Below are 13,871 nucleotides of genomic sequence, written 5' to 3' on the forward strand. Positions count from 1 at the left end.
TTTTCCTAATTTCTATCCTTTCCTCTGTGTATCTCTCTGTGTATATGTATCTCTGTGTGTATTCTCTAATGCCTTAAAAATCAGATCCCTTCCTCTAATGTCTGTCCCTGTATTTATACAGGTCTGCCCCCCTCTCTTAAGTGCTGCCTGGACCCCCCTTTTGTTATCTAAGGCAGATTTTCCCTTAAAATCTGCCACTGAACTGCTTTTTCTTATTCAAACAGCACTAAGGATACCTTTACTTTATTTTCAGCCCCTCCACTTCCTTTGGTTTCCTATTATCCTATTAGATTAACAGCCACTAACATTCCACTTCCAGCACACTAGCACTAACACTGTTTTTTTACTGTTTCATTCCCAGAAATGCCCTGAAATCCTACTGTTATTACTGCCCATTAATACAAAATCAGAATCTATTACAAAATAGATTTTAAAATCTGTCCAGGCTTAATTATCCTTCTGATTTAAACAGCTAGAACCAATCCTAATCAACTTCCTAACACAGTTGTATCTACCTAACCCTTGTAAACTTGAATTCAAACTTAACATCACAATAACATTACACTGAATTCAGTACAATAATTCAAACTGAACTTCAACTTTGAACTAAAATCAAACAAACACAGGAGCATTGTCAATATACTGACAATGCCCTGAAACTCAATGTTCAGAAATCAACATACACACATCATTGACAAACTTTCTGACTTATTAAACGAGAATCAATTAATTGGGAAGAACTAATTGACTGATTTCAATGATAATAATCAATTCCAAACAGATAAACAGGGTATTACAAACAGCATTAATGGCAATAAGAATTTACAAAACAACTAATCGACGAACTTAATCGAGTCGATTACACATATTATAAACAATCATAAACAACAGAAACAATAGTATAATTCTGATCATATAGATGGGTATGAGACAAAATTATGGAATCAACTAAACAAATATGAAAATTACACAGGTTATTAAAACAAACAACTATACATACGTAGGAAACAAAAGAAATAGGAAAATACCTCTGAATCTTCAATTTCATACGGACTCAAACTCAACTTGGATTCGGACTTTTGAAATCGAACAGACCTTAGTCGAAGTATTTTCAACTGAAAATACTTCGACTAAGGTCGATTAAACCTCAATCCCTCGCTTGAATTGAAAAAATTCCAAGATTGGAAATTTTTTAGGGTTTCAGATTCGAGGATCTTAAATTTGAACACTTCTGGGCAGATTCGAAGGGAACCAAAGATGACACAAGGGTGAGGGAAGCCTAGGGGTCATTTGGTGTTAATTTGGAAGGAATCTGAGTGAGTTCATATTTGATTCGAACCTTCAAAAGAAGATTCGAAGAGTTCTGAGGGGATTCGAACCAAACCAATACTAGATCCATAGCTAGGGTAGTTAAGGGAGGCTACGGTGTGAATTTGGAGACCATCGGAGAGGGTTCAGTTTTCAGACCAACCTTCGATTTAAGATTCGAAGAGTTGGGGTCTGATTCGAAGGAAACTAAGGCCAAATCCGTGAAGAGGAGGTTGTGAAGAGTCTGGGGTGTTAAGGTGATGACCGGCGGCGTTGTTGCCGCCGGGTTTCAGGCGATGGGGTGCCAGGGCGGCTAGGGTTAGGGGTGTGCTTTCGGAGAAGATGATGAATAGTGAAGAGGGGGGTGTTTAGTTAGGGGCCGGGGTAGGGATTTGGACTTATATAGGGACGGGGTGGATTGATGCTGACCGTTAGATCAGGCAGAATGAATGGCCAGGATCCGTTCATTAAACCAAACGATGTCGTTTGGTTTAATGCCAGGGTCGGGCTGAGTCGGGGCAGTGGGTCGGGTAAGGATCACGGGTTAGGGTGATGAGATCTCAGCCGTTGGATGGATTTGATCCAACGGCCATTGATGAAATACGACCAAACGCTGTCGTTTTGGTTCGTTTAAATTGGACCGGACATGGGAGTGTTGGGATTGGGCTGTGGAGGGAATTAATTTTGTTGGGCCTGATTTTGTTTAGAATTTTTGGCCCAGATCCGTTTTACCCATTTAATTTCCACTCTTTTTTAATTTCCAATTTAATTCTTCAATTTATTAAAATCCTAATTAAAATTATAAAAATAAAAATTATTATTACAAAAATACTGATTACTTTTAACAATTATTAACACATAGACAAAACATTAATCACACAGTGAAACATTTAAAATAGAACTAATGCATATTTTTGTGATTTTATTTTTGAATCAATTATTAAATGCATAATTAAATCCTAGATATGCATGAAACATATATTTTTATTTTTATTTTGTTTAATTATAACAAAGCAAACATTTACGGACAACACAAATAATTAACAAACACCACACAAATTCTAAAATTGCACACTAAAAGAAATTAATTTTATTTTTATTTTTTGATTTATTTTGGAGTTGTTTTCGGGAGGCAAAAATCACGTGCTCACAAGCCTCTTTAGACGCGATTTAATTAAATTATTTTCTTAAATTCGGGTGCACATTTATGTGACCCAAATCCAAATCTCAGCGGAGTCGAAATGTGTCTCTAATCACGGGTATATTGATTGTGACGTGGTTCGAGATGCATTTCCACGACGTTGCAATGGAAAGTATGATATTAAGCTTTTGATTGCAGTTGCAGTAGATGCCAACGGGCAAATATTTCCACTAGCTTTTGCCATATGTGCCTACGAAAGTAAAGAGACATGGACGCTTTTTTTGAACCACTTGAAGCAGCACGTTGTCAAATAGCGTTCAGGTATTTGTCTAATATCTGATCGGCATGATGGTATTTTAAGTTTTGTACGTCACTTGCCTTAATGGCAGGAACCATATGCATACCACCGTTACTGTGTGCGTCACCTGAAGGCCAATTTCCAGAAGAAATATCCTGACAAGGAATTGCATGACTTAATATGGCTGGCTGCAATTGAGCACCAGCAGTGCAAATTCACGAGGCGCATGGAAGCGATCCGGCAGTTAGAACCACGAGCCTATACTTGGTTGATGGGGCATGAGCTTTACATGTGGATATTGCATGCTGATGGCGGCAGATGATGGGGAGCCCTCATTACAAACGTGTCGGAGTCATTCAACGGCTTGTTGAAGTCTGCCCGTGGACTGCCTGTCACTGCCATGGTCCGCATGACATTCAAACAGAGTGCAGAGAGGTTTGTTGAAAGGCATGCAGCTGCATCAACATTGATGGACAGGGGTGTTCAATTTATGCCAATACCCATGAGAAGATTTGAAAGGTCCAGGAGGCGAGCACAGTGGCATTCATTTCTTCAGTACGATCATGAACGGGGTGTTTTTGAAGTTAAGACCGCTATCCGCGGACACCGTGGGAATAATCTACAGACGGTGAATGAAAATAGAAGGTTATGTTCATGTGGGAAATGGACCATCTACCACATGTCGTGCGCACATGCGTTGAAGTGCTTTCAACAAGTTGGATATGGGGCAACAAACTATATTGATAGGCAATACAGTGTTGCTGCATACATAGACACGTATAGTGGGAAGTTGCAGCCATTAGGTGCTGAGCATTATTGGCCGCCGGAACCTTTTAAGATGGTATGTAACAAGGACTATTTGCGCAAGCTGCAAGTGCAAAAGAGAACGCGTATACGGAACCAAATGGATGTTGGTGACACCATTTATTCGCGTAAATGTGGCATATGCTCGCAAACAGGACACGACCGTCTTAAATGTCCTTTAGGTGGTGTGCGTGGCGGTGGTAATCCGGCTCCTGGTGCAAGTTCGTTGAATGTACCCAACTATCAAGGATACCCCTAGTCTTTTATTTTGGTATTGTTTTTTGTAATACATGTTTTTACTTGTGTATGTTGCAATATATATCAAATAAAATTATGTTCCACAATTTGAAATGAGTGAAGAAAAAGCTGTTTAATTGTAGGAAATGTAATATGTAAAGCGTGGTTTGATAGTTTCATATAACAACACAAGCACTTAAACTTAACTTGCACTTCAATTAAAATAAAGCATTACTACAGCACAAACACAAACATAACAGGCCAACATAATAAAAATACATGAAATATGAAAAATACACTAAACACATACAAGTAAATGTTTAGTCCCGGTTGCCATTTATTCTCCGTTCCAACCACTTAAATCGTTCTTCCATTCGTTCTTTTTCTTCTTCTACCTCTTTCAGTTTCGCCTTCACCTCCGCAAGTTCCCATTTATATTTTTCTTTTCGTTCCTTTTGTGATTCACAATTCCATTGTGCTTTCCATTTTTCTTCTCCCACCTCCTTCAGTTTCACCCTCATTTCTACAATAATTCTATCGCTTTCTCTTTGTGTTTCCCGTTGGCATAAACACATATTATGAAGAAACTACAATTGTTCTCTGTAGCATTCCTGATAACATGGTTCATCAACCCATTCCTGAAAATCACAAATAGGTTCGCCGGAAACCTGTATAACTGGTTCATACAACACCAGTAGCGGCGTCCAACTTCACCATCGTCCCAACAATTTTGCATCGAGCATTCTTTTCCACAGTTGCACTTTGGTGCACGAAGAGGTTGAGCCATTTGATGAAATATTTGATTTTAGTAAAAAAAACCTTACTTTTAATGAAATATTTGCTTTTACTAATTTTTGAGCACACAAAATAACTATAATGATGCCGTTATTTATAGGCGAGACAAAATACATAAAGCGTAGTATAGTACTACGTTTTATGGAGTTGTCTTGTCGTTCTGAAAAAGATGAAAACCATGTGAAAAAGCTGGTTTATCGCAGAAAAATTTAACACATAAAGCGTAGTATAGTACTACGTTTTATGGAATTGTCTTGTCGTTCTGCAAAAATGAAAACCATGTGAAAAAAGTTTGTTTATTGCAGAAAAATTTAACACATAAAGCGTAGTATAGTACTACGTTTTATGGAGTTGTCTTGTCGTTCTGAAAAAGACGAAAACCATGTGAAAAAGCTGGTTTTACTTATCCTTTGTGCAGTGATGGTTTTAGTTCTATTGTTTGTTTTTCTGTGTACAACTATCCTTTGTGCAGTGATGGTTTTAGTTCTAGTATAGTACTACGTTTTGCAATGTTTGTGTTTCTTGTGTACTGTTTAAGTAAAACTGCTGTTCAAATGCAATTAAAATATAAATGTTGTTAAACGATAATTGTTATCATTATATACATAATGCACTATTTACACAAACTAAAAACCTAAGTAAATCAGTGAGTCCCGCAGCCTGTGTGATTTAGTGCTGCTGCTGGCCTAAGTCACATCCCCTGTCACCCGGGTACACTATCTGGATCATCATCATCAAGCCGCCTCTTTTATGTAAGGATGTGCAGCAGCATCGACACCACAACTGGCAGGATTGGAAGAATAGGCCATCGGGCCGTCATCAACCTACAAAACAAGTACTAAACTTAGCATGCGACAAAGTCTATTTGTATTGTACGTGTTAAGTCAAAAAATATTTTCCCACCGTGGTCTCGTCAGCCTCCTGAATATACGCATCAATGTCCTCATAAAAGCATGTAGTGGCCTCAAAGATGGGCTGGGACGATGCCTTCATAAGAAAGTTAAAAATTAATTAATGGCAACTCAATAAGGAAAAATAAATTGAAATTTTAAAGTAATACAAACATACCTGCACCTGTAATAAATCCACATCAACCGCCGGGGACGACGCATAACTCAACCTGCGCCCGCCATCCACGTCCCGGGTGGGCCGATCCTCAGCTGTGGTAGATGGGCATGCAAAGTACTGGTCTACATCCCCGTCGAATGTACCCGTGATCAACAATGCTCCTGACGGGGTGACCTGCGATGCTGGCAGATATAGCTGAAGGTTGTACGAAGGCATGATGCTGGAAGGCTCATCTTGACGAGGTATATAACCCGGCTGATCTCCAAGCGCCACAACTCCAAAGTCCTCATCATGTCCCTCAACAGGTGGGTTGACAGGTGCCTCAACGCCCCCTTGCTGGGGACCACCTTCTCGCCGTCCCCCGCGACCCCGTGGAGCACCCCTACCTCGTGGGGCACCCCTCCCTCATGCCCTACCCCTGCCTCGTGGGACACCCTTACCCCGATGGTAGTCCTCTAGTGCCGCATACTGAGCCTCGTGGTCCAACCTCACGGCATCTCTCGCCTGAAACAGGGTCCGACGAGCCAACTGTGCCACCCGCCGGCCATAGTCAACGACTGCAGGGATGTCAGTATGCTGCTGCATCTCCTGTCCCAACTGGTAGAGGTGATGATGCCCAATAGCCTGTGAAATATTTAAAATATTAATTAAATAACGCAATATCACAATTATACGATATTAATAAGCCAAAAAACATACCAGTGCCTCGTGTCTCCCGGTGTATGGTCTGTAGCGCTTGCCAAGTACATGAATGGGGTTCCCGATAATCAGTCGGGTGTGACGGCGGTACCATGATGCATACATATGAATAGTGGCCTCCTGGGTAAATGTAGGTGCTGGCAGAATACGGTCAGCTCGGTGCTCCTCCCAAATAAGGACCTGCTGCTCTAGCCATCCCATATATATATCGTCCAGCCTGGAACGGTCATCCCGCTGATAGTGTATAGCCACCCATCCAGGATCCCTCGGTATAGGCTGGGGACGGTGAAACTGGCGAAGCACACGCTCTGTGGCATGATACTCAACCATATCAAAGAAGATTATCGGGACAGAGGTGCTCCAAAGCATTCGATCGACTGAGCAATAAAAGGGCAGCTGAGCTACCAACTCGTCGCTGTATGGCGTCCAGATGAACTGCCAAATAATAACATAAAAGTGAGTATGCGCAACACAACTCAATTTAAACAAGTAAGTGTAGGTACATATCTACCTGTCCGTCCACCAGCATATCTAGCACATCCCTGATAAGGGGGAGATTATGATGAGCATCGGTCCCTCGGTAGTTCCCACGCCTGAGAATCCACCTAGAAGATAGAGGGAGAAACGAATAAGCCTCACCAGGCGCAAGTGCTGGTAGAGGTGGCTGCAACGGCATGATCCGCTGCCAGGCCCAAACCTAAGATAAAAGGTTGATGTAAAATTTATGAGTCATTTCGACCATATAGAATTCGGAGAAATGAACAGAGTATTCGAAAATGTTGTCACCTGTAGGAAGGGTAGAAAACCACATATGTCCACCGCTGGGCCCATGCTCGCCTGGTACATGCTCCTATACAGGTATGTGAGAACAGCAGCACCCCAACTGTACTGGGGTAAACCATCCAACTCCTGAAGATGGTGGAGAAAGCACATACTCACTTTACTCCCCGAAGTGTTCGGGAACAAGACACACCCAAAAAGCAGGAGCAGCGCCAACCGCGTGTACCTCTCAATATGGAGATCCTCCGTCTCGCCGGTAATGTCTGGGTGCAAAAACGCCATATGATCTCTGATGGCTGACAAAGCAACGCGACTGCCCCCAGCGTCACCTTGAGGTCTATAACCAGTAAAATGCATCATCATATCCAAAAATTGTGCACGCGTCATGGATCTAATGTACTGGGGCAGTGCTACGGCCCATCCATCTACGCGCATCCCGGACAAAACCTGAACATCCTCCAGCGTGATGGTGGCCTCTCCAGTGGGCAAGTGAAAAGTGTGTGTCTCCGGTCGCCACTGCTCTACCAAGGCCGTGATGAGAGACCAATCAAGCTGCATCCGTCCAAGCTCAAAAATCGTATAGAAGCCCATAGCATGTAGGCGCGCGACTATGCGGGCATGGAAAGGATGCTCCCCGATGAACTCCCATAAATCGTCAGGTCTCCTGGGGCGGAGAGGCTGCATCGATAGTTGTCCCTCCCATACAAATGAGGACCTATGGTCGCCCTGCAACACTAGTAGCTGATCCTCGGCAGGTCCGGGATGCGCAGGCGGAGGAAAGTCCATGTCGTCTACTATAATTTAAACAAAATTAATTGTGTGTGTTAGCTTAATAAATTAAATAATTAATTATATTTAAAATTGGACTGAATAATTATGTACGGGTTCCAGGCTCGATATTTGAGGCCCGGTAGCACCGAGTTATCCTTAATTATTATGCGTGTTAATTTCAACATTTTTAGAATTGTGCCTGTTAGCTTAATAAATTAAATAATTAATTATGTTTACAATTGGACTGAATAATTATGTATGGGTTCCAGGCTCATTTTTTGAGGCCCGGTAGCACCGAGTTATCCTTAATTATTATTCGTGTCAATTTTAATATTTTTACAATTGTGTGTGCTAGCTTAATAAATTAAATAATTAATTATGTTTACAATTGGACTGAATAATTATGTATGGGTTCCAGGCTCGATTTTTGAGGCTCGGTAGCACCGAGTTATCCTTAATTATTATGCGTGTCAATTTTAACATTTTTAGAATTGTGTGTGCTAGCTTAATAAATTAAATAATTAATTATATTTAAAATTGGACAGAATAATTATGTATGGGTTCCAGGCTCGATGTTTGAGTTAATTTTACAACATATAGGAATTTGTTACTTTTGTAAGTTTATTGTTATAATTAAATAATTAATTTGGTAAAGTGTAATTGGATAGAGTTTGCAGTTACTGCATACTTAAACTACATAGACTCTACGCTAAAAGGCTCTATATTTTACAACACTATCAGGCTCTATATTTTACTACAGTAAAAGGCTCTATATTTTACTACGCTAAAAGGCTATTTATTTTACTACGCTAAAAGGTCACTATTACATATAAAAACAACTAACATAAAATACAAATATGAACAACAAACAAAATAAATAATATTAATTTTTTAACAATACAAATAATTTGTCAAATTTTAACAATTTTTTGTACCAAAGCTAATAAATCAATCCGGGTATAAATAAGATACAAATTTAAACACAAACATAACACAAATTAACATGGAAACACATTAAACAATACAAATATGCATGTACTATACGAGTTTCGACATAAACAAAATTGAAATACCTCGATTTAAGTTTTTTAAATTTGATTGAAATCGAATTTTTGCACCCGAAAGAAGGAATCCAAAGTTTGTCTTGTATGTGGGACCTACACTCCTTGCTCTTTAGGTGACGGGTGGGGCCCAATTTTTTTTTTTTTTTGAAGTTTGACACGAGGGGGGGGACCAGCAGAATCGAAGGTTTTTGAGGTCCTTCGGTTCAGTGGTCCAAGGAAGAAGAAAGGCTATATTTTATTGAAGTTGTTCGCAGTATTATACTGCGTTTTAAGTAAAAACGCAGTATAATACTGCGAACAGCTTTAATAAAATATAGTTGTGCCCAACATCTTAGTAAAACGCAGTATAGTACTGCGATTTACAAAAAAAAATTTTTAAGTAAAACGCAGTACTATACTGCGAATTACTTTAATGGCAAAATTTCCGTTAACGTAATTCACAGTATAATACTGCGTTTTACTCATTTATGTAACTTTTTTTAAAGTAGTACAAAAGTGTTTTTTGTCCAAAAAATGATTAAAAAGGTTTCGGATTCCATTATTTAATAGTGTATCCCACACTTTGGAATGAGCACAACAAGGTGTCAATACCAGCATTGAGAAGAAAAAGAAACTAATAAACATGTACCAAAATACAACTTACATAATACATACTAATTTTTGTGCATACAAGTTACATGGTATCTCTTACAAACTTCATAAATCTTTCAAGGTCCGGAAGAATTTCCGTTGGCGGTGATGGAAGAGTAGCTTGGTCATCACCGCTTTCGGGCGAAGCAACATCCTCCGCAAGTTCAGCTAGCATTTCTTCGTAAGCTTCGTTTTCCTCTGGTTGTGATTCAGCAAGTCCAAAATTTCTTCTTTCCGAACAGATCCAATCTCTGAAAAGTACTGATTTTTCCAAGCTCTCCCTCATAGACGCTCTATAATCACCGAGTTGAAGTCTTGCTTGACTGAAAGCGCTCTCTAATGCCATTGTTGAAGCTTGAATAGTTAAAATGTCTTAGGCCATCTTCGAAAGAATCGGTAAGTGTTTTTCTTTGTCCTTCCACCATTCCAAAAGATTAAAGGAGTCGTCGGGATTCATTTCCTTAATTCCCTACGACAAGTAAATTTCAAGCTCATTTAGTTGTGAAAAATCACTACTACTAGAACCTTGAGAACCCCTAAACCCCGCCCAAGCACTAAGTGCTCTTACTCCTACAGTTCTTTTAGATGACTGAGAATCAGAAGAAGAAGGAATTGGAATACTTGGTCTAGCATGATTTAATGCAACTTGATAAGCATTATAAATAGTTTGAGCATTTATTCTAATTGAGACTATTGCTTCCGGAAGTTGAGACAACTCATTTGCTTCAGGTGCTAAACCATTATAAACAGTTTCATACCAAAATTGAGGACCTCCTAATTTCATACAAGGATTTAAAAAAGCAGGAACACCATAAATAGGGGAAATGAGAAAAAAATATTTTTTAAACTTTATTCTCATCGAATCAATAGCAAGTTTATCCCCCGCCCTTTGAAAAATGAGCAAGTTTTGCAATATAAACTAAAAAGTTAGAAATAGTAGGATAATATTGCTCAGAAATTTCATTTGTACCAATATAAATTTTTTCTAAAAAATCAACTAGCATTTTAACATTAGCCCAATCCCCATTCATAAGGTGCTCATCATCATCATCACTTACATGTGCATTAAACGTTGAGTTTATGGAGTTTCTATATTCATATGCAACAACCAAACGTTCATACATGTAATTCCATCTAGTTGGACAAGGTTTAGGAACCTTTCTTTCTCTTAGACCACATTCATCACATCCTTTAATATATTTTCTAATTCTACTTCTACGGTTTGAATAAAAAAGCCAGTTAAGAGCCATTATAGCCTTTTCAATTTTAATATTTAAAATTCTCATACCATCACCTACAATTAAATGATAAATATGACAAATACATCTAACATGAAAAATGTTACTAAATGCAGGATTTAGCATAGTATTTGTGTTACTAGTAGCATAAAATATCCATTGAAACTGACATTATTTTATTAATAATGCAAAAATATATGCAAATATCTATAATTGTGCTAGCAATAAACTGCCCATGTGACATGAATTAATTATTCTATAAGCAATAATGAATTTTTGCATTATCTAATCCTCATAAATCCAATGAGTGATAACAGTAAGGTAATCATAGTCGTTGCCACTTCTACCAATATCAGTTGTAATAGCAACACAATAATTTATATGAGTAAATAAATAACGCAAATATTATTCAGATTCATGTTTATATTAATAAATATCGCTTTTTACGGTTGTGCGAGGAAAACCTTTATAAGTAGGATTAAAAAAAATTCTAATATAATGCACAAAGTTAGGGTCAGAAGGAAAACTATAAGGTAAGCACATAAAAGTTACCATTTTTGCCAATTCTTCCCGATCTTTTTTTGGATCATAATATAAATACTACCCTTAACCGTGTTAATTTCCGACTGAAATTGATTTGAACCGGTACTAGGGTCAGCCTGACTAGGAGTAGGCACACTTTTGCCTTCGGCAAAAACTTTCAAATGAAGATATCTGACTCTATCTTGAGGGTGTTTTTTTAATGTGTCTAGCCAAAGTTCCCGTCCTCCCCACGCGATCCAAAATATTTAAAATCGAACTCCATAACACAAGTTTTACACTTAGCCTTATTTTCTGGAATTAGTTGAGTAAAAAAGGCCAAACAAGAGATGTTTCCGTCCGTTTGGTAGGCTTGTCTAGAAAAAGTAGGGGCAGTAACGGGAGTATCAGATGAGGCATCATTTGGATTAACAGGGTTATCACTAGTTGGGTTAACATGAGGAGCAGGACTAGTGGGTGTATCATCATCCGGTTGAGTTTCATCAAAATCAATTTCCTCATCATCATTGTCATTAATAGTTGGATTAGAATAAAGAGCATTCATTCATTCATGGTTTAATTATTCACCAGCTGCAATATTATGACAAAATTGACTCTCAGTAAATTGTAATAAACTATTCTCTCTCAAGGATAGCAGGTGTATGAGGTTTGGTTCGGGGAGCCGGGGGCAGTGGAGGAGGAACAGCATGACCACTAGATTTGTCACTCTTGGATTTTCCCTTATTTTTACCAATTTCTTTTTTTAAGGAAGCCATCTTAATTAATCAAGTAATAAAAAATAAATAAAACAAACAAAACTATAATATTAAAATTTAAGAGTTGGAACGAGCTTACCAAATTGACGAACAACTTGTTGAAAATTGATTATCGTTGAAGACTTGAAGACTTCAATTCATCAACTTCACAATTTTTTCACAAATTGTAACAATAAAGTAAGCAATAGTAGCAAGTATAAAAGAAAATTAGAGAGAGATTGTGATAGATTGATGATTTTGTAAGAAAAATGAAAGAAGGAGGGGTATTTATAGTTGAAAATAGGGAAAAATTATAATTATAAAAAGTTTTAGGTTAAAATAAAGTTTGGTGGGAGGGTGGGAGGGGTTAAATGGCTATTTTGTAAATAGCCAACAACTATTTTTGACAGCCCAATGATTGTTTTTTAAACTGTTGAACCGATCCAAGAGATTGGACCAGGCCCACGAATACCGATCCTGGCCTGGGGTCCCGAGCCGGTTCCGGTCCCGGACCAGCCCACTTGCCACCCTTACTCTCTACTCTCTGAAGTTTGATGCAACAATCAACACACAAACAACACCACAACAATAACAACCCAGCTACTTTCGCCTCTCATTCTCTTCTCTAATCTTTTCCTCGTTTCCTCCATATGTCACCTCTAAGTAAGAAGCACACGTCAGTTACGGCCACAGCCATTGCTAGCAGACGGTAAGTTTCATTCTTTCTCCTTTACTTTATTGGTTGTGTCTTGTGATACTATTAGTATGTTGAAAAAGTTTAATCTAATTTTCCTTAGCTTCGATTAGGGCTGCTTATCGGGCGGATTGGGCGGTTATTTACTCTTAACGGTTTGGCTTATCGGTTATTGGCTTTTAAATGTATTAATCCGCTAGCCACCCGATAAGATATAAGGCAGATTGGTATCGGTTTAGCTCTTATCGGGCGGTTATCGGCCTAATTCAATCTATATTGCATGCATTACAGAGGGCGTACTATCGCAACAAAAATACTGAGTGGCAAGGTTTACACGTTCCACAAGCAGTTGAATTGTGTGAATACATACGCTCTCTTCTAGTAGTTCCAAGTTAGCCTGATGGTCAACTAAATGAGTCTCTTTCCTCTTTCACATGATGAATTTGAACTCATTACATGTAGAGAAATTTGAACTAAGGTTATTGATTATTACTATCGTTTTATGGTCCGCTTTAACGGCAACATTTATTTTCTACCGGAAGGTAAAGTTACCATGTTAATAACCGATTTCACTTTTAGTTTGGAGGTGATGCTGCCTTTTCTTCCTGCTACTATTATGTATTATTTGCTTGTGAATGAAAAGGCACCGGAAAAGCGATGACACGTGTTTGATGATGGTAAGTTAAGCGAAACTTAAGGTCAATGGTAACGCTTGGCCGATTATGATATTGTTGGCGTTTAGATTGGATGCGAAACATAGAGATATGATATCACCGGTGGTATTTGGATTGGATTATATATATATATTCTTAACGGGTTAACGGATTATTCGTTAAGAAAATTAAATAATCCGCTCCCAAACCGATAAGCCGTTAATGAAAAAATTTCAATCCGTTTCCCGTCCGTTAAATCGTTAACCCGATACCAATAAGCCATTAAACTTCGATTTCGGTTCGGTTTTCGATTTCGATTCAGTTTTGAACATCCCTAACTGTGGTATCACCGTATCACTATAACCTTAAGTATGCTTCAGATTTCTAGAAGTTGGGCGTAAATCTTTCTTGAAATTA

The sequence above is a fragment of the Nicotiana tabacum genome, chromosome 18 (genome assembly GCF_000715075.1).
Source record: "Nicotiana tabacum cultivar K326 chromosome 18, ASM71507v2, whole genome shotgun sequence".
In the NCBI taxonomy this organism is placed as follows: Eukaryota; Viridiplantae; Streptophyta; class Magnoliopsida; order Solanales; family Solanaceae; genus Nicotiana; species Nicotiana tabacum.